This window comes from Nipponia nippon, unplaced genomic scaffold (genome assembly GCF_047370975.1).
Source record: "Nipponia nippon isolate SJK-2023a ecotype South Korea unplaced genomic scaffold, ASM4737097v1 scaffold_5, whole genome shotgun sequence".
Taxonomy (NCBI): Eukaryota; Metazoa; Chordata; class Aves; order Pelecaniformes; family Threskiornithidae; genus Nipponia; species Nipponia nippon.
Window position 1 is genome coordinate 95,954,349 of NW_028262369.1, and position 27,319 is coordinate 95,981,667.

Below are 27,319 nucleotides of genomic sequence, written 5' to 3' on the forward strand. Positions count from 1 at the left end.
GAGGGAAGTCAAACACAAAGTGTTGGTTCATCTCCAGGAAGTGGGAGACTGTGCAAGGAGGATATCGAGGACTAGAACACCCTGGGCTGGATGCCTTGGGTGACAGCTTCCAAGCAGAGGGAGCTGCCAAATGTAGGAGGTGAGGATGTTATGTGCATAATCTCTCCTCTTCCTTAGCAGCTATGCACTTTCCTGCCCTAAAGCTGGAAGAATTGGTTTTCCTTTCTGCTGCTAGCAGACCTTTTCAAGCAGATAAATCTACTAGAACTTAAAAAAAAAAAAAAAAAAAAAAGGAAAAGGGGAAAAAAAAAGCAACCAACAAACACATGCAAATGGACTAAGTTAGAATTGCATATCCCATCTGCTTCGTTCATTTTTAGAATAAGGTTTTCATACCTTGTACTCCTCTTTTTTCATTAGATGAAATAGCACTGTATTGTTGGCCACCTCAGTACCAGAGACAAACTAAATAACTATCCAGAGCATATGGAAAGCAAAATTTAAGGAAACAAACCTAGTTCTGCCAGAAATATCTTTTGTCTGTCTAAGAAACAGAAGAAGAACTCCTAACCTGCTTCTTCAATATAGGAAATCACTTAAGATTCATTGGCCATTATACCATAACCCTGTATTACTACAGGTCTAGAAACCTGTGACCATGAATGGACATGGTAGCACTCTTCTGATCTAATATGGCTCAGTACCCTGCCGCAGCAATGGAAGACCCTAAGGATACAGCTGTAGGAAACAACTGGTAATTATTTAACTGGAGGAGGAACACATTTATTGAAAATTATCTGGGAGTCCCAGTTGATGTAGGTTAAATAGGAGCTCATGGTGTGCTCATGCTGAGGAATCAGCATACCACATAGTGAGCTAGATGGGGAGGAGAATGGGAGGTTATCATCTCCCCTGCACAGGACAGTGAGGCCACCCCAGGTGTGTGCTGCTCAGGTTGGGCTCCCAGGTCAAGTGAAACATGGAGAAATGGGAGAAGGTTCAGAAGAGGTAGCTGAGTGCCTAGGGCACAAGCCCCAAAAGAAAAGGTAGAGGGCAATGGGCTTGAACAGTCTGATGAAGACTAAGGGAATTTGCAAAGAAGACAGACCAACGCCCTTTTCAGTAGCAGCAGATTGGACAGTTGCTACAAATTACATCTTGGAAGGCTCAGTTTGGACATTAGGAAAAATATTTTGAAAAAATATTTTTTGAAAAAGAGTACAGTACAACACCAGAACAGGAATCTTGAGTGGTTGTAGAGTCTCCTCTCTTGGCTGTTTTCATGACTTGGCTAGACAAAACCACAGGTGACGTGACCGAGAACTGGCAATACAGGTTTAAGTGAGAAATTGGACAAGACCACTTCCAGTGTTCCTGCCTGAATAACATTTCTGTTGTTTTCTGTTAGTTTCTGGAAGGTTTGAGATAGGTGTTTTCCTGATATACAAGGAAAAGACGTCTCTGATTAATGACCTTTATAGTTGTCGGGTATCCTATGTGTCCTTACAATGGCATTTGATTGGGAGTTTCTTCGTTTTTTGTCCTAAAATATTGTGGAGGAGTGGGATAAAAGAGATCAGTTATTGATTTATACAAATAAATGATTGTTTCAACCATTAGAATTGAATTTTGGTAATCGGTACTCTGCAAATAAACCAAACTTACAATTTTTCAGATTAACTCTGTATTGGCCGCTGCTAACTGGTTTAATTTTAGCTGGTTTAACTCTTGCAAACCATCAATCATCTTTTAATACTTGTTAATAATTTAACAGACTTTGTATTTATTATTTTGGTCAAAATGAAATCTTGCTTGAAATTCCTTAAGAAATATAGTTGTCACTGGAATCGATCACATCTCGATTTTGATTTTTTTTTTTTTATTTTGAACATAAATTGCATCTTTATTGAGGAAAATCTGGTGAAGGGATTAAGAAAAGTAGCAAAAGACACTGATGGTGGGAGTGGTTGTCCTCTGTACTCCATAAAAGGCTGGTGTATCAAGTCAATGCACCTTTTAGCTGAATAGAATGTGCAGGGGGGGCAATATGTACCACTGAATACAAGGGATATGAATTCTTTGTATGATCTAAGTATACACTAGAAAAAGCAAGAGCAGATTACAGACTGGGATTTAGATTATGAATTTAAACATCAAACAGTTTAGTGAATTTTCTTGTATAAAGGCAATCAAGTTTGTTAATGAACTTATCAGTAATCAAAATATGTCTTTGGAGTTTTGAATGAGGGTATATATACTTTCTACAACATATTTTTCAAGCAAGGGCTTGGAATGTCTGATTACTACAAATTATCCATATGTATGTAGGATTTGTGTCAGTGCTTCTTATGCCACTGGAGAATGGATTTCCATTGAGTTTTCCCCTGTGGAAATCATGAGTCTGAACTCCAGTATTATTTTTATTTTGAGATAAAATTAACTGTGTGCTTATATGATCACTTCAAAACTATGGTGTGCTCAAACATCAGGGGCAGACCTGAGAAACACCCTATTCTTCTTTTAATTACGACAACCAGAGCCAATTAATACAGCAGGCTTACTCAACTAATCAAACAAACCAGTTTTGGCTTGGGGAGTATAAAGGTCCTTATGCAAATATTGATTTACATATCCATATCTATATCTTACATACATGCAGAGATTTCCACTGACTATTAATAATAACAAAATTTCTGTGAGAAAAAAATTAATTAGTGGAATTTGGAGACCCTGTGCCTCTATCTTGACAGCGTAACATGGCCATAGTGCCTTGAACTGTGTAAATGTACACTTTGTCTCTACTTGTTCATTGGGCCCCTTTGATGTTGCTGGTAAACTAGAATCTTGTTCATAGGCCAGTTTATGCCTTAGCATAAAAATGAATGGTTTCCTTAAAACACACATGTTCTAATTCACATTATTGGTGAGGAGATGACTTGTGCTTGAGCTTTTAAAAATGCTCAATCTTGAAAAATGTCTGTGGAACCAGTGAGCTCCCAGTACGTAGGTGGTGCAACATCTGTGCGTTGACATGTGAGGTATTTTTAAAGCTAAGTAAGGTGGAATTCACTGCATTCAATTTTTTTTTTTTCATATGAAAGATTGTAAATTAATGCAGGTGATTTTTTTCTGACAGTCATAAACAGCTCTGTCAGTCATAAACAGCTGTCCAGTTACTTTTTCCTATGCAACTGATAGGATGAAATACAGTGAAAGGAAGCACAATCTTTTGAATTTTTTCATACACAAGAGCAACATTTGTGCCTGCTGCAGTTAAATAACTCAAGGACTATTACACAAGAGCTACTACAGAATCTGTGATTATCTATTTAGTTTTCTGGTTTTAGGTCAGGTACACCAAGATAAATAGTGTTGGGAAATCTTCCTTAAGTGTTGCAGACCCAGCTAAGTAACTGTCGTGAATATCAATGGAAATTATGGCTTTAATTCACTTTATATCTGAAGGAAAGTGGCTGTCTTCTGATAGCCCGGGTATTGTCATATGGCCAGTGCCTGAAAGGTAAATGAGATTTTGCTTGCTCCGACATCCATAGTAACCAAGAATACAAGAAATTCAGTAGATATAGCTGCCGGAAGGGGATTCACATTGGAAAACTACCAAGAGAAACCAAAGGAAAAGCAAATTTCATAAAGTGGCAATGCTATGATAATTTTTCTACCTTCCTTTCTCTGATTTTATGTCTGTTGTACTGGTGATTAAAAGTCTTCATCTTTTGATTACAGTGAAATAACCTGGCTTCCATTGGAAAAGTGTCAATATTGTGAATCATTTTTGCAACCTTAATGGAGAGTCTAAGGTGATGAATCAACCTCTTAAGCCTAAAGTTGATTTCTCTCAGTCAGAATTTAGACCTATTTATAGCGCATTGGAGGTGAAGTTTGTATTGCCTTTGTCTTTTCTATGTTTGCTTGGTGAATAAATGGGAGATATTATGCTGAAAGGTTCACATTCCAAGGCCTTTTAAAAAAAGGCATTGTGGTTTTGTTAAACTTCAGTAAAAGACTTGCTGTCTTCCTCTTACTTTTTCAAATGTGGAAGTGTGGCACGTACCTTTCCAAAAAGCAAGATGCCGTGTCTGTTTTCCTCCATCGCATTTTTCTTCGCAAATCATACTAACTGCACCGTTCAAGCTTCTGCTTAATTGTTCTTTTTAGATAAGCACATTTTACTGTATCCGAGTGCATTACTAACAAGCCACAGGTCTGCACCAGATGGGCAGGTGAAAAAGTGATTATGAGGTGTGTGATGATGGTTCTGTATCCATAATACATTCATCCCAAGGTTCACTCGCGCATCTGTTATGTATGTTGTTTTTCTTTTTTACTAGTACCCTTAGAGATATTTAAGCAGGTGATTCTCTACAACTAAAAGACGATAAAAGAGAAAAAAGTGAACAAGGGGTCTTTAAGGTGGCACCGCAAAGACAGTGAGACATGCATATTGCTGGTATATGCCCCTCTAGCTCATATAAGATTCAGATGAATATAACAGTGTAATCATTTTCATTAGCAGGTTTTGGATTGATACTTGCTTGCATATTAATGCTGATTACCGAGTCTTGAATTTATCAGGGTGTAGCTGAAGTAGCTGGTGCCGTATTGAGGAAGGAGTGAGGTGGGAAGCACGACCTTGCTTTCTCTCTAGTTTGCAAAAAGACTCGGAGGGCTGGCAAGCCCAGACCCGATCCAGGTGTTTGAATTCCCCAAATATTCATCTGTGCCTAAACTTTCAAATGTCATGTGTCTGGAGAGGGCATTTTAATGTAATGCTTCACTCCTCAAAGCAGACACAGCTCAAGTTTTTAAGGAGAAAAAAACCCCATTGATTCTTAAGGTGTTTTTAATTAAGTCGTTGCTGATAAGCAGCTTCATGTAAGGCTGCTTTTTTATTTCCCTGCATCAGTTATTCATTTGTTTTTATAAATCAACTTTGCAGAAGCTTTAGTGGTGCCTTTGTTTAGCACCAATTACAAAAAAGATTTCATGCAATTGAGATGTTTTCATTTAAAAACATGGAGATTACACATGCAAATTTTTTGCTGAAAATGGGGAAAAGCAGTAAGGTATCCTTGGTTAACTTTTTAGTTATTTAAAAGTAGCTTGTTGGAGATTGAATATTTCTATGTTTCACTAGAGCTTTTAAATATAAAAGAGATATGAGACTATATCTGACACCATCAGGCATATTATATTAAAATTTATGAACAACTTCATCAAAAACCACTTTCCTTCTCCTGCATAGAGACAGATTTGTTCTGACATAAACGTTACATGGCTGGTTGCAGCCTCAGATTAATGCGAAGACCCTGGCGATTCCTTTTAGACGTTATTTTATGAAATAATACCTGTCAGCTGCTGCCTGATCCCAGAAAAGGGGGCAGGTTTTCCAGGTCATCCTGCCATCTGTCAGCTAAAGCTCATCTGTCCCTCCACATTACCACCTGATCTGTGCTAACAGGCCTCACAGGGAGCCCCGCTTCATTGGCCCGGTGGGAGCCCGGCAAAGAGACTGTGCGAGGACATCACCTGTGATTCCCAGATTTAATTATCACTGAAGTGATGAAGATGTGCACACAGATTGAAATGCTTTTGAATAAATGCATGGCTCTGGATAGGATTTTTTTTTTCCCCTTTCCTTTTTTCCCCTTTCTTTTTTTCCCCTTTCTTTTTTTCCCCTTTCCTTTTTTCCTTTTCTTTTTCTTTTCCTTTCCTTTTTTTCCCCCTTTTTTCTTTCCTTTTTTTCTTTCCTGTCCCCCCCCCCCGCCTTTTATTTTTCCTTTCTTTTTTTCCCCCTTCCTCCTCCCAGTTCACTTTGCCACTTCTAACAAAAACCTCGTCTGGGTTTTCCGACAGGCATTGTGCAAAACATGCGTGTGTGCACACGCACATGCATATATGTAAAACTTGAATTACAGTGTTTAATAATCAAATGAAATATAAATGTTGCTGGAATCGTCGCACATGCACTTTCAGGAAAAAAATTACCTCTGTTTTGTGCACAGCCTTTCACCGCAAACACGATTATTTTCTGAAAAGGCTCCTTATTATCAAATTCTAAAGCTGTATTGATTGTTGCTAGATGGGAAAATCAGGTTGCATTGTAATTCTAGCTTGTTACCTCTGGTCCAAGGCGCAGCCTGCGTCGGCAGGTACCTGGGGTACCCTGCCGAGAGGTAATGGCGGGGTTCGTGGCGGGGCTGGACCGGCTGCGGAGGGGCAAGAGGGAAGGAGGGCACAGAAACCCTCTGGAAACGCCGGCGACCGCAGGCACCTTGCTTCCCCCCTCAATCAATAACGCGGCACAAAAGTTATTACAGGTCTGGGCCTTTTTGACTTCAAAGCTGCTTAGGCAGTATGTGGCATTAATTCCCTCCTGTACAAAAATGTAGTTGATAATCACCAGGCTGAGGGGAGGATTTAGGACTAGAACAGCAGATTTCCTCACAGATTACAGCCTAAAACCTAGTTTCTTGGGATAAATCGGGATAATTAACTGTAGTGAAATATGTTACCCTTGTTGATTCGTACCCATGTGATACTTGTGGTACGGCTGCGGAGAAACGTTTATGCCATTATGCCATCCCACAGCTTCCTGCAGTGGAGGTGCAATCCTTAACATATATATCTTTTTAACACTGGAGAAGGGGACTTGTCAGGAGATAATTTAGGCAGTGGTGGCTGCTAACTGAGACCCTGGAAGATTCGGTGCAAAGATCCACCGTCAGAGCTCAGGCCTGCGAGGCACCATGTGCTTTATTTATATCTTACCCCGCCGCTGACTGCGGTTGGGTCAACTCATTTAATTCAGAGCTAACCCCTCTGTTGCTGCGTGCTGATGGGGACAGCACTGAGCATCGCTGCTCCATGGAGGAACTACTCACCACCCTAGCATCTGGGGTCCCTCGAATTAAGGAATTACATCACGCTGATAGCGTTCGTGATAGGAATTTCTTTGAATTTCATCAAAGGAGTGAAGCATTGAAGGGGTGAGACATGCAGCTCCACAAGAGGTGGTGACACCCCTGGCTTTCTTTGGTGGCTTTCTCTGGTGACTTGACCATGTCACCACATGGCATCATGCCACAGCCTTACACCTCTGCCTCCATTTCCCCCATATAGGTGGGTAATAGTTATACTCATGCTTGTATAGAGTTGCAAAGGATTAGCTAGATTTTTAACACAGCCTTGGATAAGAAAATAAATGCTTTCAGCCTGAAATTCAGAGTTACAGTCCAAAAGAGACAGAGTTTCTTTCCCTCTCCTCAAAATGTGTTTTGTAACTGCAACTTTTCATTACTGTAGTTCGGGAGGTTGCCTGCTATTCTCTGAAGGATGGTGCAGACATTTATGAGGCTGCCATTTTTGTTCTAATCCTAAAGTAAAGTTCACATACCACCACAGCAAATGCACTGCCCAGATCTCCAGATGTCCTTGTGTCAAGCAGACAGCAGACCCAACATCCAATTAATGTATTTTTATAATAATGGTTATTTTGTATTTTAATGATCTCTCTTGATAAACAAGTGGTTTATTTACAAACTTTTAAATTAAAATTTAATTAGTTTAAAAGCAAACTGGAAAATGGTTTATTGCATGCAGCTAAACGAGTACAGAAAACTATAGGAATAGAAAAAATTACAATATGCTTTTAATCTGGAAATTTCAAAGAAAAGGTTCTACCAGTGTCCAGTATAAGTATAGAACTGGTTTTAGGTGTACACATGAATAAAGCCTAGTATAAAAACAGTATGTCCAATGGTCTCACTTGCTCACATCTCAAAACTGCTGTACTTCATTTTCTGTTTGTACAAACCAAATAACAGAATATTAAGAGTCATTTGAGGTCATAATTAAAGTTCTTTGACATCTGCCTTTTTTCTGTTAGCCACGGTTACCAGATGTCCATGTCATGGGAACTGAAAATTATTAGTCTAATCATGTTTTTAATAAAAAGTAACAGAAACTTGTATATTTTAAAGTTGCTGAGCATAAGCTTGCCAGGCTAAAAGAGATTGCAGGGCTGCTTCCCTTTATTTTTATACTTGTCTGATGTTTTTGTGTTATTGTTTGCTTTATTGGTGCAGTGCTCTGTTTTTCCATGCTGAGTGTTACTCAGCCAGTCCGACCCTATTGGCAGAACGAACTGAGTTATACATTTTCATTAAACTGATACCTGCCTGTATTTCAGTCTGCTGTGACTACACGGCTTGTTCCTTTACCTGTATATTGATCAGCTTTATTTTATAGGGCAACTATACTAAAAGCACTGTTGTTTTCGATTGTCTTTATTTCTGTTCACATGCTGGTCTGTTCTTGCCGTATTGATTTGACTTTTTATACATTGCTTTGCTTCTACCACATTAGCACCCATTCACCAGCTTAATGATCATGGCACTGTATGGAGTACAGTATATTGGCTTGTTAAATCATTTCCATCATATTAATTTCTACTTAAATGTATTACTGACCTATTTTTACTGTGCCACTTCCAAAGTTGTCTTTGTTTGTCTAAAGCTGGCTGTCCTTCGTTGCTATAAGCATCCCTAGTTTTCTGTAGCTCTATTTTTAATGGCTTTTTTTTCTTTCTATTTCTCTCATGTCCCTCAGATTCTTTTTTTACTCTTTTTTTTCTGTACTTTTACTATGCTTTAAAACTCATGAAGATGCTTAACTTTAGTGTTATGAGCTAATCTTGTGTTTAAACGTACATGCTCAACTTTCCTTTTTTCTCTTTGTCCTTGTACCTGGAAATGACAGCATCTTGATCTAAGACCTTCTTTAAATTTTTATTCCTAAGCCTTCTCTAATTCCTCCTTCAGATGTCATTATTGGGACAGGCTGAGAAACCTGGATGCTGGGGCTCCATGTTGTTATACGGTGTCATGTATGTTATGCATTATGTTATGTCATTCAAATATGCCACTGCTTAATTCGTCTTGGGGAGGATGGAGAGGAGTTGTGTATGGAGAGGTCTGCAGTACATCTGGTTTTCAGCCATGGGAAGGGAACGGAGAAAATGGGAGGCTTTCAAAGGCAGATGGAGAAGGAGAAAAGCTAAGACCAGCTCTCTCCTCTTGAGAGCAAAGAGTTCCTGGGAGGGGACTGAGGACGCAGCATGGTGCCTGAAACCACATCTTCTCTGAACATTTGGTGGCAGCAGGAATTAAATTGCTCTTAACTTTCTTTGGAAACAGTGTCTTCAGTGCTATTGACTGGAATAAGAAGAGTAGATTTTATGGACAGAGTTTTAGATGCAATACACCCTTTCATAAAAAAGTCTTTGTGATTAATTTTTTTTTTCCTGTTTTTGTTTCTGTCTCAGCCTTTTTTTTTGTCAATCAGAAATCATAGCCATGTTTCAATGGTGAAAAGCTGAACTTTAATCAATACAGAGAGCTTGTATTTATTTGGAGATCAGACTTTTCTCACATATTTCCAAGCAAAACCTGCTGGTTGCTTATCCTGAGCTATAGGTGTCGTTTTGACTCAAGACTGGGGTTATTTAACTCTTTGTATGGCCCAATGGGTTCCATTCCCACCTCACTTCCCCCAGGGAGTAATGTAGTATAATCCTGGTATTATAATACCTTCCTTTTCCAAGCCAAGTTTGAGGCACAGCTGAGCAGGGCAAAACTTACTCTGCGATTATAGCGGATAGCCTGACTGACAGTGTGGAAATTTGGGATGTGCACAACCTACTCAGTTTATATTTCATGATGTGGAAAGGAAATCTGGGTTGCTGATTTTTTTTTTTTTTCCTGGTTCATAAAAATGCAAAATAGCAAATCTAATAAGTTAAGTTTTACGTGTAGTTTGGCCATGAAACAAACTTTTCTGAAATATGTAATGAAAAGTGACATCACACTCATCACTATCCTGTTTTAAATTTAAACCACTCTGCCTTGCATAATCAATGAATTACAGAAAATTGTAAAGCCCTTAAAATTCTGAAATGGTTTCTGGCATTTAATTATATAAGATTTTTGACCTGGCTAGGCAGATAATGTTAACACAGCTTTAATACTAAACAAGACTGAACATGTGTGTGCTTGACTTTTATTAAACTCCTACTGAAGAAACAGATTAATTGGAGGCTGATTCATTGGTGAACAGGCGTTAAAGACAGAAGGACCTTCTCACATTTTGTTCTGTTACCCAGGCTTATGCCATCTCAGGTTGGCAAGGAGATCCCAACTGTAGTGTTTTGAAATGTAACTGAAAGAAATTTTAGAATAACAGGTGCAAAAAAAAAAAAAAAAAAAAAAAAACCACACCAAAAAAAAAAACCCTCTACACACAAAAAAAAGGAAAAAGCAAAGTGAGCCATTTTCAAAATGCTGATCTGATTCCTTCCTATTCTGTCTTGCCAAATGACCACCTGACACCTCACTGACACAGGTATTGCCCAGATAGGTTTTCATTAGTGATGTTAAAAGTGTAAATGGGATCATGGGAACCAGCATCTGTTGCGATGATTTCCTACATGATTATTACTTCTCCCCCCTCTAAGAACAATTTTTAAGAAGATGTGTACAAGCCGTGATTAAACCACTTCAGATTAAGCTCAAAGTAAATTGAAAAAGTCCTTCTTAAAGCTCTCATTTAACAGTGCTTTACATCCATCTGTAAAATCAGAGCTTTGCTTGCGAGCACCCTCGGAATAGCCCACTTCCCACAAGGTAGCAGAGGTTAAAAATAAAATAGCAAGAAATCCGTGGCAAAGCACATGTGAGATTAACGGGGTGAAAGTACTGGAGTGGAGAGCTGTTTTCTTCTGTCTGAGCTCCTTGTTCTGTCGCACAGCCCCCAGTCTGGAAATCTTAACACTGACACTTTTGTACAGATCGGTTTGTTAGCGATTTCAGATTTTAATTCAGCACCCTCGCTTGATTATTACTGACATTTCTTTTTTGTAATACTAGGAGAGAGAGAACTTGCGTAAACAGATTTTTGCATGAGCTAGGTGGTGGGCAATTTTGACATCAGACCCTGAAACTCGAGAGAAATATGCTTGCTTCCAAGGTGTATTTCTGGAATTAAAAAAGGAGATGTGATCTGGGAGATTCAGCTGTGCTCTTCGGTAGCTCCAGGTGGATGCTGCTGATTTCTGGGTGTTTGTGAAAAGCAGGAGACTCTCCTGGCTTTATTTGGTTCTTGTGTGAAAGTGGGAGAAAGGAAAGTATTTTGACAATTACCCATTGAGCTTTTCACTTCATTCAAATCTGCAACGCAGCGCTAAAGTTGGTGAGTGGGTGTGCAAGGGAGAAGCAAAAAAACAAAAACACGTACTATAAAAGCAGGCTAAACGTTTTCACAGTCCCCTGCAAATTAAAATCTCCACATTTATTAAAGTTCTACGGTTTAAAATCATATATTCCTCTATCTTCATTACTCCTGAACATTAAAGATACTGTTAAAAATTAACGTCTGATGTAAATCACTTGGAGTTAAATACATTATATGGCTTAATTTATGAAATTATTTGGTCTATTATGTTTTATGAATGTTTATTTTACCCTTACAACCCGAAATTGTAGAAATTAAATACCATAATGAAATTGTGAGCTAAATTGCATTCTCTTACAGGTTTATACTTACGCTTACGCTTATTATTGTGCAGCAATAGCAAAAAATATTTGGGGAATTATTATTACAGCTGTTTCCAGGATTAAGGGTAAAATACCCTCTTTTTTATGCATTAGTTCTTAGTTCATTATAACTGGCATTCCACAGGTAAAAACATAAAACCCTAAATTGAAAGTGCTTGGAAATTAAAAAAAAAATAATAAAAGGAATGTATTTAAAACAAGGTTCTTATCTAATGTTATAGCTCAGCATATTTTCTGTCTTTCTAAATATAATTTATGAACTGATTTTTCGGCTGTATATATTAAGTTCCCAAGGTGGATTACAAAAATTTAATATAAAATACAATACATGTACAAGCAGTTTAAAAAAGGTATCTCAATGGCTATATATCATAACAAACTTTCTTAATATTTGCCTTGCAACAGCTGATTTTTGATTTTTTTCTAGTGCAGTAGAGCTAAAACACAATAGCTGAAAGGTGAACTTTTTTGTATTCCAACATTCCCAGCCTGGTAAAACTGTTCCGCTTGCTACATGATGTTATAAATATCAAGATTAGTTTCTTCGAAAATTACCAGTGCCAGCTGCATCCAGTTTCCCATGTTCTATAGTATTTTGTTACCAACATTCTCAGTTTAGTGAGAGGGTTTTAAAAATCAAATTAGTCACAAAAATCCTCAATATTAAAATCTGTTTATATGTTTCCGATATATTTTAAATATTGTACATAAATCCATTTGCCTTGCTCAGTCAAGTACTCCCACTAATATCACTGTTCTCCTAGCCTTTTAGCCCAATGTGCTCCTACATTAACAATAACCAATTTAATTTCTTCCTTGGTACTCAGCACCTACAATTTAGATAACTGACAATCATTAAATTGTCTGTAGCAGTGGCTGGTATACGTGTGCCTATATATTTTGCAGACATGTAGGCATAAATATATACCTATAACATATCTTTTAAAAAAAAGATTCCACTGTACTGTATTATGACCTCAGTAGTGCAGCACATATATTATGCTTATTCTTAAGAATCCTATTGAATCATGAGCTCTATTAGTACTGCACCAGAAAGTAGCAATTTCTGCAGTCCCGAAGTCCTTACAAAATCTTGCTTTGGACCTGTGTGTATTTAAGTTCTTCTGCTGACATCATTTCAGTCTGGGAATATGACATACGGCCACTAATCCAGGATTAATTGAGCACTTATGTGCAGTACAAAACATTCTTTATATATTGACAAATATTTCTAAAAAATGGATTGGTATTTTTGCTGTTAATTGTTTCATTACTGACCTTTACCTCTGCAGACATATGCAGTTTTCGTTTTTTTGGGTGAGACTTTCAAAATATTTTTTTTTTAAGTGTCCAATGCTCAGTGTTAGCAGTGACATTTTTACAGTCTATTCAGAAGCATATATTTCAGTCTTTTGTATCTCATTTCTTTCTATTTATTTAAAACAACTTAGCATGGAAAATCTTGCAGATTTAAGTGACAGTGATGATGTACAATATGCATAAAATGAGCCTGTCCCTACCCATGGTGTGTATTGCTAGGGACTCCATTGCAATATTTACAGTTAAACTAAACTTTTTCAAATGAAGCAAAATTGCATTTGTTTTGCAGATTTGCTCATCATTAAATGTGAAACATTTCACATTTGTCTTTTTGAGTAATTGGCTTTTTAAAATGATAAGGTGCTCTGAACACTTGTTATGTGGATAGGTCTGACGTTGTATCCCAGAAATCCATATGCCATACAGACAGAACAGAAGAAAGATATTCACAAGCATGTCACAGATTGGACTGAAGCAAGCCAAAAACCAAAGTGCCATGGCATTAACAATAGCACCAGATTTACTGTCACGATTGCAATCTGTGCTGTATCATAGACAGAAGGAGAACTTTTGATAGGTAACACCTCAGTGTTTTTTAAATCTTTTTGGCAAATTATCATTTTCATTATATTTTTGCCTGCCATATAATATTATTATAATGGTATTAAGTCACACACACACACACACACATGCATGTGCACTATGTTTATTAGCCCTCAACAAAAGGGCTGATTTACGTTCCGTGCTGACTATTCCTCAATAAAAAGGAAGGTATTTTACTAAAGACTGACATGTGTTTTAAGGCAAATCATCCACAAAAGTAGCAGTGATTTTTCAAACATGCATTAAGTTAATAAAATCTTAGTTAATAAAGTCTTAGTTAATAAAATCTTAACTAATAAAGGTACAGAGAGAAACTATGCGCACCACATAAAGCTCAACAGCTCAGAAGTTTCCAAAGTTTGAAGATGGTAAAGATGCAGGATTTGGGGGAAATATTTTTTCTGGGGTTCAATCACAGCTGACTGCATTTTCCCATTGCAAGTATGTAGACATTTCTTTTTGACCATAAAATTGTACATTTTCTTCTAGTGTAAAAAAAGCTGCATAAAGCAGATTTGGCAATACCATAATTCATGTTGAGCTCTGATAAGTGCTGAAAAAGATTTACAAACTCACAGCTTGACACTGAGCCCACATGTTGGGTAGAGTGGAGAAAAAGCTCTAGAAATACTACACAGAGCTTCCTGGCAGCAAACAGAGAAACATCAGTCAATTGTTTTTCTTAATTGAAAGCCACCTTGGGACCTTGTTGAAAATAACGTATCTGCCTATCTTTTCTGCTGTTTAAATTACCTGGCTGGGGGAGTTGTCCTGCGGCCATTCACAACAGGCTTTTTAGTGAAAGAAAAACACTGAAATTCTCACTTTATATGAATTATAGATCTGAAACGCACTTCACGTAGGTAGGAAATGAGAATCACGAGAGCGCAGAAAAACCTACCTAAACACGAGTCCGAGTGTTGCTACCTTCTTTGCACTGGAAAGTACTTTTTTTTTATACTTTTCGAGCATCCTCTTCTGCAAGTCTTCATCGCAGATATCGCCCTTGTCTGAAATCATTGGGACTACTTGTGTGAGAAACGGTTGCTTGCATAATTTTAGCTTGCTACGTTGTACTTAAAACTATATTGGCAGCGCAGTTGGTGCTTGATATTCTTCGAAACGTTTCAAAGTTTACAGTGGTGCTGCTGCTGTGTTTTGCACTCGTTGCCATAAAATAGAGTGTTGCCACAAAATGTTGTGGGAGCTTCATTTAAATACCATGAGCTGTGCTCTCCCGCCTGGAGTCTGGTGAAAATCAGGAATTACTTACAATTTTGATTAAAACAGAGAGTAGTAGATTTTCAACAACTTTCTTTTTTTTTCTCCTCAGTTTCAAAAGGTTTGGCTAAGCATATGCTGTTTTAGGTTCACTCTAGCTTGAGGGTAGCATCTAAACCTGTCTCCAGTCTTCACTCTTACTGATGCAGACATCACTGGAGATGAACCTTTATTAGCAGCAGCTCTATTCCCACTTTCCTGGACTTTTCCTGTGACGCCACTGCTAAAGAACTGGAGTGGTTTATGTAGGTAGGAAACACATGTAAAGGGGTTAAAGATATAAAAGATGAATCATTTTTGATAGCCGTGATGTTGCCATGAGTGGCGGCACTTGCTTTTACGTGCTTCTGCCCCCGAGGTGTGAAGGTATGTGCAGGTATTGGATATTTGCTCCCAGATCTGGGGCTGCTGCTATTTACTGCTCTGGGAAGGGCAAAGTGAGATAATCCTTGGATAAACCTAATTGCAACTTTCCCTACCTGCTTGCAGTAGCTTTACGGTCTCTCAGATCTTCACTAACAGAGTCAATAATTTGTTTGAACAAGTTTTCCATCTAATCATTAACACACTTAAAGCCTATAATGAGCTCTGTATACATGCAAATGCATCTTTTTTAAGTGCTTGTGTAGATTTAAGGGCATTGTTTCCTTGTAAAACGGAATTCAGAGCTTTTTCTCACATAAACACTACAGTCCTTAATAAGGGATGGATTGGCAGCAACTTTCTAAGTTTATTTAATTTTACAGTACTTTTGTCCTTACATATTGTATTTGGTATCTTTTAAAGAAGAGAAACACTTTTAAACCTGTATTAAATCAAATGCCTTAGAAGATTTTCCTCAACTCCTCTCGTCTTCTTATACTAGTCAGTGAATGAATGGTATCAATTCAGAAATGAAAGGCATTTATAAACAGATATTTTTTCAACTTTATCAGGCACTGCTCAACTCCCATTGTATTGATATAATGATACTTCAAAATAAATAAAGAAATTCGTTACTATAACAATGCCAATAAAGAGAAAGGCAGTAAGATTGAAATGGGGACCATTCACGCTCCATACGACAGCTCGGAGGACTCTAGCAGAAGAGTAACCAGCTCAGTGAAAAATCAGAAACTGTCATTGCTATTTAACACTGCAGCTTTTCACAGTAGCTCAGCACAAAGTTATTTAGCACAGGTGTTTCTGTAAGTCTGATACATTGGGAAAATTCGCAAGGTTCTTCATCTCTCTTGCTCCGTGTCGGCCGTGAAGTTGGTCCTGTGATGCAGTGAACGGGTTTCTAGTAGGAAATAGAGCTTATAGGCAAATGAGCAAGTTCAAACATAGGAACTGATCTAGATTCATTTTCTTGGTTGCTAATTTTTGTAACACATGACAGTAGTGAGGTGAATGACCTGTCATCGAGCAAATGCAGTGAAAAACGGGAATGAGTTATCATTCATATTTAAGCGTGAAACTGAGATCCTGTTCTCTTCTCCGATAAAAGCAGCTTTCCCGAATAATACGGCTATCAGTGCTCTTTCTTTGTTAAGTGAGTGTTTTGATAAATATTCACCTTTTTTAACATTTCTCACTAGTTTATTTAGATGTGGTGTATTTCTGTGCTTTGCACCACAATGTTTCAGCCTATGTGTGTTTGCATTTCAATAAGAGATGAAATGGTATAATTGAATTTCTAAACGTCTAAAACTCTCAGTAATTTTTTTTTCTTTTAATTCTCAAGTTCTGTCAGTATCTAACTTATGGCTTCATTCTTTGTAAGGTCATCTTCTAAGCGAGTGACTCCCAGTTAATCTTAGACATTATGAGCTTGGCTGTGATAGAGAATCAGTTCATCTGTTCTCAGGAGTGAGTTATGGGGATTGTTGGCAACTGAAGACCCAGAGCTTAGCTGAAAACTAAGTAAAATTTCTTACATAGTTATTATTTTTCTCTCATTTTTTTCAAGGTGATCTGGATGTGTTTTGACTAGTATAGCCAAAGGTTAAAGAAAAAAAAAAAATCATATTTCTTTTCTGATACTATGTTCTTCAACTAGGTAGATAAGGTTACCAGTTTGGGTTTGCTTCTAACAGTGAAGGAACCAATAGGTGGTTGTCTTTTTTGTCATTCTTTTGGGGTTTTTCCCCCTCTAATTCCTTAATAAGCTCTTATCTTCTCAGTTGGGCTAGAAGGTATAGCTTTCTTTTGCTGTTAGGCTTATAAGCAATAGCTAACTTCGTTGCTTGTGGTTCTGCTGTTAATTTACATGCAGCTCTTACTGACTGTCACTAACATATCTTTTGTTCCCTGAAATATCCACTCTGTGAATAAATATAACTTTTTTGCTATTTTTGCTCTGACTGATTTGCTCATTTCAGTCTTGTGACTGAAAACAGCGCAAGTACTCATATTCTGAAAGTTGCATATTGCTTAATGAAGTACCTTGCTGAATCAGGGCTACCGTGTTCCAGCAGATGAAAGAAAAGCACGTAAGAAGCTGTACTGCCAGGTTCTGCTTTGAATGTTTTTCTTTTAATCAAATTTTAGACTTATTAGCATAGCGGATCATGGTTTTGCAAAACAAACAAAGGCTTCTAGTCTTATTCTTGAAAGTGTTGGGAAATGTTAATGTAATTGGTTCTGTTTATAGTTCAAACCCACTTACATGTCTCCGCTCATAGGCGTGAGTAAGAGAGAGTCAGTCAGCTCTTCCAGCTCTGGTCTAATGATTAAGTGCCCCAAATCACTGGAAAGTAACTTCTCAGTTTCCTTTGTCAGACTCAAGAATCTGATAACATTCTTAATTATTTTAGTGGCAGGAGAACGGTGCAAGGATTAGGTCATGGGTGAGACTGTAACACAGGGTAACATAACACCTTCAAAAACTAAAGTCTGAAATTCCAGTTTCCTTAAGACTTTCCATTTTGCCTCACAGTTTAAAGTGTATGTTACTAATTGGATATCGCTTTTGAGTTGTCATGTGCCATTGAGTTATCCCTGTATCTCTAACAACATGGTGGGAAGGGCAGGGAACACGAGGGTCAGGGTCTGTGGGGAGATGCTCTAGTAACAGCCCTTCTGTATCTGCAGTTTGTGTTGCTGGATAAGCACGAGTCTCCTGGCACATCCACAGTGCTTGAATTAATACGCAATGATGACATCTTTGGACAAGGAGGCCATAATGCGTTTTAAAACACTATTTATTTCCCTGTCATGTGTACTGTACATTTATTAGTGACAAGAAGTGGAACAACAATCACAGTGTTGCAGGGCTCCAGATAAATATGGTCTTATGATTATGGTATGGAGGACTCAAAACCCAAATACCCAGCCATTTCTGTGCCTGATAATTTTGCATATTTTTAGCTTCTCTTATATTTAGATCCCTAAGTTCCTGTAAGAGCCGTCACCCCAAACCTGCACTTGTCTATACTGCATCATCCCAAAGCTTGCAATAGAAAAGAATATCAAGCTTTCAGATACAGCATATTTAGAAAAGAGTAAGAGAGTCTGCCAAATTCCCAAAAACCACTTCCCAATTCCCCTCACGAATAGCAGGAAATTACTTGTTATCAGTGGGTAATTCAACCACAAACGTTATTGATTATCCAACCTCAATCTTTACAGTCTTGATGGCCAAATATTTTGCAATCATTCTCTCTATTTAAAACTAGAAGATGTGATTTTTATTTTGGAAAAATGGAATTTTTCAATTTTTCTGCATGCCACATCACATTGTGACGCATCCCTCCAGATTGTCCAGTGTGATAGCCAGAAGCTTGACTGGCAGATGTCAAATGTACATGTACATCATGTTCTAATACATGAGAAAAGCCTACGTTATTAAAAAAAATCAGATACTTCGAAAAGCTATACATGTTTTTAAAATAACGTATTTGCTTTTAATGCTTGGTTTTTGGTATAACCCAGTGTAGACCAGAAACTCAAAGATCTAGAAAGGAGGTATGTGTTTCTTATATATTTTTCTCTAGTTTCACTGTATTTCTTAAAAACTAATACTTTACAGAATCGATCAATGTAGGTTGTCTTGTTTGTGAGCTACATAATCAAATGTTTCAGTGGTTTTTCACCCAATTACCGCTAGCTGACTAAATTCAGGTAGTGTAAGAAATTCACTGAGTTCTGAGCTATATTCTCCTTTTCTAGAAAAGCTTCCCTTAGACACCTATTGTGAAAAGATAATTTGATATTTTGGTTATGTGTTATTTTTAAATAACATTTTGAGTAACCTTCTGTCATTACTACACTACTACATAGAGTAGCCAATAAATTTAAAGGCTAGTGCATTTCCAGTGCTGTCAGTGCAGTTCCAGAATGTCCTGAACGCTTGAAAACTGGTTTGAAACTATCACGAGAATTTGGAGACATACAAAGTTCCATTTTTTTCAGATTAAAAGAATTTCTAATTTAAAAAATTAGAAGATATTATTCTTTGAATGAAACACTGTCTCCATACTATCTATACCGTGCTGCTGCTTATTATATAAAATAACTTCATTCCCAAATGAAAAAAAAAAAAAAAAAACCACCTGTGTAAGAAAGGTTCATAGTCTCTTAGCCTTTTAGGAACTGTATTTGAAATATCCATATTCTTCCATACTCAGTTAAGAACTGTATGTATGGTATCACCCGTGAAAGTTTTCTAACAAGGCTGTGACTCCTTAGAAATGAGAGTTCAGCTAGGTGACAAAATGTATTCATTTTTGTCCTAAATCTCAACAGCATCATTTTTATTAAAATGCTAAATACTTTTTAAGATGGAAATCTTTTCAGTTGCAGTAGTTGGAAATGTTTGTTTTCTTAAATGGATATAGCAGTCTTATTCAAAACATTTTTAGTACTGTTTAGCTTTTTCTAATATCTACCTACAAATAAAGATGGAAAGAAGCAAACCAAAGATGTTATGCATTGTTTGCTCCCTGCATGGAAGGAAAGATGATAACCATTATATTTTTCCTGCCTGCAACACTTAGAAACTTGACACAGCTGGCAGAGTATGTGTTCAGATCATGGACCAACTTTGATGTTTTACATTGTTATTAAACAATAGCTGTCATGGTCATGTAGCAGCAGGATATTACACTTACTGTCCAGTAGACCTATTTTTATAGAAAGGGACCTCCTGCCTCCTTGCCCCAGGCCACAAAACCCTCTACTGCAGAGATGGTGTTTTGGATCTCTAGCAGTAGGAGGATTCTTGTGTTGTTGTATTGGCTTTTGGCAAGTTAATAAAATCATGTAGACAGATATTTTGGAAAATGACCGCATGTTCTACATGCTTGCTACACAGAGAAGTTCTGAGTCACCAAAAAAAAAGAAAAAAAAATATATCCAAATGAAAAGAAAATGGTAAATATAACAATGAAAAATCCCATTCAGTAGTGCTGTTTCATCTCTAAGAGATGCTTTATTCGACAGCGGGTATCAATCCCCACAAGTAACATCTGCAATCAGAGGATTTGCAGGTACACCTTTGTTCACTGCTAACTGAATTTGTGTCAGTAGTATAATTCAGCAGATTTCTGCTTTTCACTCAAACCAGGATTAGCATTGACTTGGGCTGGAGGGCATTCAAGCTGCTGTTCTTCTTTTAGCTATATTTCTCTGTAAACATCTAATTGTTTCAAAAAGTGATGTACAGTATGCAAAAACCTGAATTCAATGCAAATAAGTCTGTGCAGCTCTAAAGTTAACAGGTGTTCTCATTAGTGTAAGTAGACAAGGAACGATTCTTGAATGTTTTATAAACACTTATAACCATGGCCAAATACGTTACTATAAGTATAAAGATACTTATAGCAACATCTTTTTTTTCTTATTGTGCAATCTCAGCACTTATTAATAGGAGACATGTGTCAGTAAATGAAATACTAAAAGCCAGTACCAGCTTCTGCCTGCAAATAATGTAGCTGTAAAATGCTCTGCTACTGATGAATAAATTTCTGGCTAAAATAAGAGTCAAGGAAATGAAATCTTTACACATAGCACATATATATTTTAAATATATATCTTTGCTTGTACTGAAAGTAGAGCATTCATTCTCCCTTTGATTTTTTGTTTGTTACAAGGACTTATCATGTTGAGTCTCACTCACATCTATCATAAAGTGTTATAACATGCATATAAAATTGGACAGGAGGACCATTCATCACTAGGTATTGTCCAGCTGGTAAAACTAAGAAAGACGGGACTTCTCTGAGAAACCATTGCCAGTATCTCTGTGTGTGGCTGTGTAATATATGGCTTCAGATTGCAAAGGCAATAACAGTAAAATATTACCCCAAGGAGAAAAGTAGCTTGCAGTAGGTATTCATACATTGCCTTTAGTCTTCATCTGTGGACAAAATGTGCGATTGTCTATTCCCCCTACTTCCCGCTATGCACAGATGTGCCTGAGCTGTGTCTTAATTATTATCTCTTGTTTCCCTGCTTTGAGCCAGTTTTGGGGCTACTTCTTTCTCGTGTCCCAAGTCTAGTGACTTCCATCTCCCCTGACTTTGGCTTAATGACTGGCCATCTTGCTCCTGTGGCACGGGCAGTGCAGCCATGGAGCTGGAGCAGAGGCTAGTGCGGGCAGGGATTACATGGGAGGCTGCACGCAGGTGTCTGACATCCAGGAGGGTTGTCTTCTGCCTGTCTCATATTTTTCTTTTTTGTTCTTTGCTCTTTGAAGGAAAAACCTGTTTTTCAAAGGCCAATCCAAGTAGTCCAACTGCATCTTGCATTGAGCATAATACCAGTGTAGCAGATCAGCAGGATATACTTCCTCCCAGTATGTTCCTTGGATGTTTAGCAGAAGGTACTTGCTCTTCCTTACCTTCCCCTTTGATCAAACAGCATGTGCTTTCTTTTCACACATCTCCAAGGGAAGGAAAAAATAAGACCTGGACTGATGGGTGAAAAAGGGAGAATGACAAGCTGTTCCTTGAAATCAGTGAAAACATCCCAGTACCCCTGGCAGAGCACCAGGCCTTTTCCCCTCCAGGGAGGGTCTGTGGACTCTCCAGCCTGAGCTCCTCTACAAACCCAAGGAGGATTTTTGGTCTCTCAGGGCCTAATCAGCTTTAATCGTGACCTCCTATTTGTTCAATATCTTCCTTAGAAGCGCTATAAATCAGTTCTTCTGCAACTGAGATCCTTCACAGCCAGAAAAGAAAGGAGATTTGCCTTATAATGCAAGAGAAGACCTGATTCTTCCCTTGTTAGTATTAATGTAATTCAATAGAAACTGGTATATACTATGAGTTCATTGCACAGCAGAAGGGAAGCATTAGTCTCAAAGATTTTTTTCCTCTTCTTAACAGTCCCAGAGTTCATTATTTTATTACTACATTATATTGAAGGACCCGGTTTTAGGAATTTACCAGGAAAAAAATTATTCGTTCATCACTGGTACAATACAGTTTCATTTAAAAACTTGTTCTTTTTTAGAAGTTTGAACCCAGACTTCAGACTGTTGAATCCACCTCAGAGACATTGATGTGTATAGCCCAAACATTAGGTTAATTTCATTAAAAAGTGACTTATGTATATGAGCAGATTGCTTTTATACGATGACCCAGCGAAGGTTCCTAGAGAATGGATGTGCAAATCAGTCATACCACAAGGCAATACAATTGAAGACATATCTTATAAACATCTGGCAGCAATTGGTCTTACAATTGCTAATAGTGCAGAAGTTGTGAAAACACAGGATCTGTTTGTTGCCTCTTTGCAATGCTTGGTTTTCACAGTAATTTTTACAGAGTCAGAAGAAACAGGGTAATTATAACATAAGGTTCAACATCTTTAGATATGTAGAACATTTTCTGTTGCTTAAAACAAATATTCCCAAAGAAAGTATAAAACATTTTTCTGACTTGCAAAGTTTTTGCAGTCTATCATTTAAATTACTTAAATAAAGGGAGCTTTACTACTCCCAAAAGCTGAGAATATAACACCCGCCATGCATATTAGCTTGATCTTTTTGACAGACCAGAAAAGTGTTTGTGTGTGCCAATTAAAACAAAAATGGATCCCCAGTGGCTTGTTCCTCACACAACTTCTGAAGACTGCTATCATTGTATGCTGGGGTAACCCTGGATAAGGCGGCTATCCAAAGTAAACAAACTTTTCAAAACTTTCATGACAGATGGGGGTTACAAATGCATTTTAATAAGAGAGTTGCCAAAGCAACTTTTTTGCAATCAGCATATATTTACTTAACATCTAGCAACATTGGGAACACAAGGCAGATACTTTCTCACAAAAATTTTTAACAAATATCATTTTTTTTGAAAGATTGGTTGAAGACCTTTTCTTTCAAGCTGATATTTCCCCATCACTTCAATGTTAACTTTGCTCGACATCCAAAGGACTGCTAGATTGGTAAAGCCAGACTGTAATATGAGACAGACAATCTGCTTGATAATGAAATTTCGTTGGTAGGCATACACATCTTAGAGTCCTTTAAGTAATTTAACTATCAGCATAACCATGACTACCTCTGTTTGATAAGCTGAATCATATAATGGATATGTGATGCAGTATGGATATAATGCAGCTCAATACTGATCCTTTTGTTTTCTTTTATTTGCATTTCTTGAATATTAGACTCTCAGCTCACTGCAGTACAGCACAGAGAGATATTTTATTTATCCTTTCTGCTGCTCACTCAGTCAGCATAAACATGGCCAAGAGACTGGATTATCTGTGAGAAAGAATTTAAGATCAACTTCCAGAAATGCAGTTAGACTTTTGACATGTTTTTAAAAACTTACATGTCTCTGTCCCTGTTTAATTCAAATCCAGTTAATTAAACCACTAAGGAGCATAGTGTCTCCCAACTTTAATTAATTCTATTTCTACTGTGGGTGTGGACACATGAGTATCTGTGTTTTATGTATTTATTCTCAAGCTATATTATATTCTAATGATTTTTTTTTTTAATAATATTTAGAAAGAGAGAGAAAATTCCTAGTCTTCTTTCTTTCTTTTTTTTTTTTTTCCTTTGTTTTTGACTCTCTTCCCAACTTTCCTTTCCCAGCCCTGGCGGCTGCCATGCAGATGGAGAATGGTGTGTCCTGTGTTAAGTGAGCTGGGTGGCTAGATCTTAACCTGCAAAAATATCTCAGGAAAATAGAGGGAAAAACCTAGATTCCTCTTCATTGTGGGTAATCAGGATGATCAACATGATTAGAAAAAAGCTACCCTTGTGAGAGAGCAAGGTGAGATGAAAGGAGCAGTGGGAAGGGGGAACAGTGTTAGCTTTTGAGTTAGAAATACTCCAGCAACTCACATTTCCTTTTTGCCTACACATATCAAGGGCAGCAATCCCAATGCACAGTGCAACAAGAGGAACACATTTTATTGAATTTCTGCACGCAGAGGTATCTGCCAATCCAAGTTTAAATCACTTAGTGTTCACCACAAGCTGTGGGAGTCCCAGGTGACATCAAAATTTAGGTTTTCTGCATGGGATTCTGCACCGGATTAGTGTCTGGTGGGGTTTCCACAATCAAGAAGTGTCCAATAATCCAACGCTGAATCATTGGGGCAGGTTATATGAAGCCTTACCCCAATAGTCCAACATTTTTTCCGGATGTCCCACTTTCAGAGGGAGTTGAACAATGGCTTGTTTCAGTCTTTGGCTGAAATAAGAACTGTGTGGTGGTTTCTTGGTGACCATACGTGAGCTATACGTGAGCCATACGCTTCCCGAGCTGCTCACTCCATTCTCTTTTGCTGCAGGGTAGAGACTGTGAAGGTTTTTTTGCTGCATTTCTCCTTCCCCATAGGATTCTTCACTTCCTGTGTTAAAGTTTGTTCTTGGCATTGTCTGAAAATAGTTCATCACTGCAAATAATAGTTGTAGCCACCAGAGATGCATAAGTACACTTTGAAGTGAGTGAATCAATAATACGGTTTTGTATTTTTGTTTTGCTGTGTGAATTTATCGCCCTCTTCCATATCTCCATAGAGTGCCTATCAGTAGGATTGCTAAAATTGCCTCCATCCCTGTTCTGCAGCTAAAATAAATGTAAGAAATAAATGTATCTACAGAAATGTATATTGGTAAAGAACTAGAAGGATACCACGAAGGAGACTTTTTTTTTTTTCACAGCAATGCAGTAGTCCCCAGACTAAATTTTGTAGGAAGACTATGGACAGAAGCCCCTGGGGCTAGCCCAGGGCACTTTTCTGGCTTTTATCTCCTGTTTTCCATTGGTGTAGGTATACTGTGAAAAGGCAGAATCTCTGAGACATGTTCTAAAGTGTGATCCAGGTGATCCGTAAAGGTTTGGAAGTCCTGGAGCAACACAGCCATGCATGGCACAATAGCATGTCCCAGAGCATAGCCTAGCACAGGAAAAATATATGATTTGTAGGACTTTTAAGAGCTGCCGATCCTGGGCAGGATCCAAGGTATATTTATGTATTATAAAATGGCAATGGTATTAATTAGATAGTGTCCTGTATTTCCTGGAGCTATATGGGTACCTTTTTGTTTAATAACATAGGATCTTGTTGAACACAACCTTGGTACATCATTATGGTGACATGCAAAAGAAGCTCACCCCTCCATTTGCAGCTTTATAAGGTGACAAGAGAAATCCTTAATAAGCCACAAGTAGAATATCATAAAAAGTGTTTCACACCTGCCCCCCCTTCCCACACTTTGTTGGCAGCCCAGCAGTGTATTGAATTTAACACACATTTACCTGCGGTGAGCCAATATTTTCAGAGGATCAATGCTTAACAGCAGGACTGTTCTACAGTTCATTGTAAAACTACCATGTGAGTGGATTCAGCCTTTGAAGTGATTTTTCCAAGGTACTATGGCAAGAAAGAGAGAATCCAGGCATCCTGGTTCCTCTATAAGCAATCTGAAGGGCACGCCCTTTGCAAATAAGAGGGTTAATGTCAGTTGTCATTCTTTGTGGGTGTTTATTGCTGACAGCAGTTTTGTAATTTTGCCTGGTAAGGTAATGCTAATTCCAGACTGTAGCCTTTGCAAAAATGATGGCAAAGACAGAGGGATTTCAGGAAATATTTAAATAAATTAAGTACCTGGCACAATGGAGACTGGCAGCTCTATCTAGAGCACTTCATTTTCTTTTCTTTTTTTTTTTTTTTTTTTTAAATTTGTCTTTCATTTGTTTCTCTGGTCCCTCTGTTTATTTCAGCAGTGCCTGATACAGGGACGGTGTGTTAGCACGCCTTAATATTGAACAATTTATGCTTGTTGTTAGTTATACATCATTTAGGGCTGTGATCATAAATTGTTCAATCACAAGGTTTAGTCAAAGCTAGCATTCTTTACTGATGTCTTTTCCCAAGGGTGTTGAAAATTCGATTGTTCAAAGTGCAAATATGGTTTAGCAATCCCTTCCAAGAACCATTTATCAGAAATCCTAAGGAGGTAATATATAAAAGTGGGATAGGAAACCTGCACATTAAATGGGATTTACCAGCCAAAGCCTTTGGAACTGCTTTCCTGTGAATGACTGGAATGGAGCAGAACAAAGTCAATTACTGACTGTAATTAAGGAGTGGATGCATTTAAACTGTAGAGAGCAGTAGCAGTCTTCTTGAAACTGTCTAGTTACTCTGAAGATTAGTCTGAAGAAAGAAAGAAAAGGACTTGAACTATATCTTACAGAAAGTATATTTTAAATGAATTCTCTTCTCTCCATTCTATGATCTGCTTTTACAGATTTGCTCATAAAACACTGATAATATATGATTATCGAAATAACACATTCAGACAAAGAAACTTTCAACATGTATTTTGCTTTGGTCTTGTTAGCAATGGAGTATCTCTTTTGCATATCATACAGTGCAAATGTTTATGCAGTGCTGAAGACTTGTATTTTAATAAAGCCTGAATTTACTGAACAGAAGACTGAACTATGTTGTGTCCTTTTTAAGCCTTCAAAATACAGTAAATCTAATTATATATGTTGCTCTTACTTTGAAAATGTTATTCCATTTTATAATTTTAATAATGATTTGTTTATACTGGGAGAGAGGCATTAGATTGAATTGTTGCCTGTGTTTAGTCTAATTCATATCTGCATGTATACATTAATAAATTGTGATATAATATAATACATTTTGAACCCAAACCTTGCCGTGTGAGCCGGGCACAGAACTGGAGGTCAGCTCTTTCAACTGCTCACCTTAAGTTGAATTTTGACTTTTTTTTTTTCTTCTGATAGATGGAAAGGTGAGTGTGTGAGTAGTGATTAACATTATGGCTGTGGACTAATAAGGGAATTAACATTTCTCCAATAAATAACTCTCCATGTGCACCGGGAACAACGGGGTGGTTGGAGGTCCGCTCCTGACGGGTGCGGACGGGATGGGATGAACATCTGCAGCCGGGGAGCCTCCCGAGCCCGCGCTGGGGGACCATTCCCACATTCTCCGCAGCGCTCTCACAGGATGTCTCCGCTGGAGCTGTGCTTACGGGATTTTCCTTAATGCTGATGACTTTG

At 37.8% G+C, this 27,319-nt stretch overlaps 1 protein-coding gene across 8 annotated transcripts in view; it reads left to right on the top strand.

Moving 5' to 3' along the window:
- Nucleotides 1-27,319, top strand: part of ARHGAP15 (Rho GTPase activating protein 15) — a 331,375-nt gene that overhangs the window by 140,241 nt on the left and 163,815 nt on the right. The window lies entirely within an intron of this gene.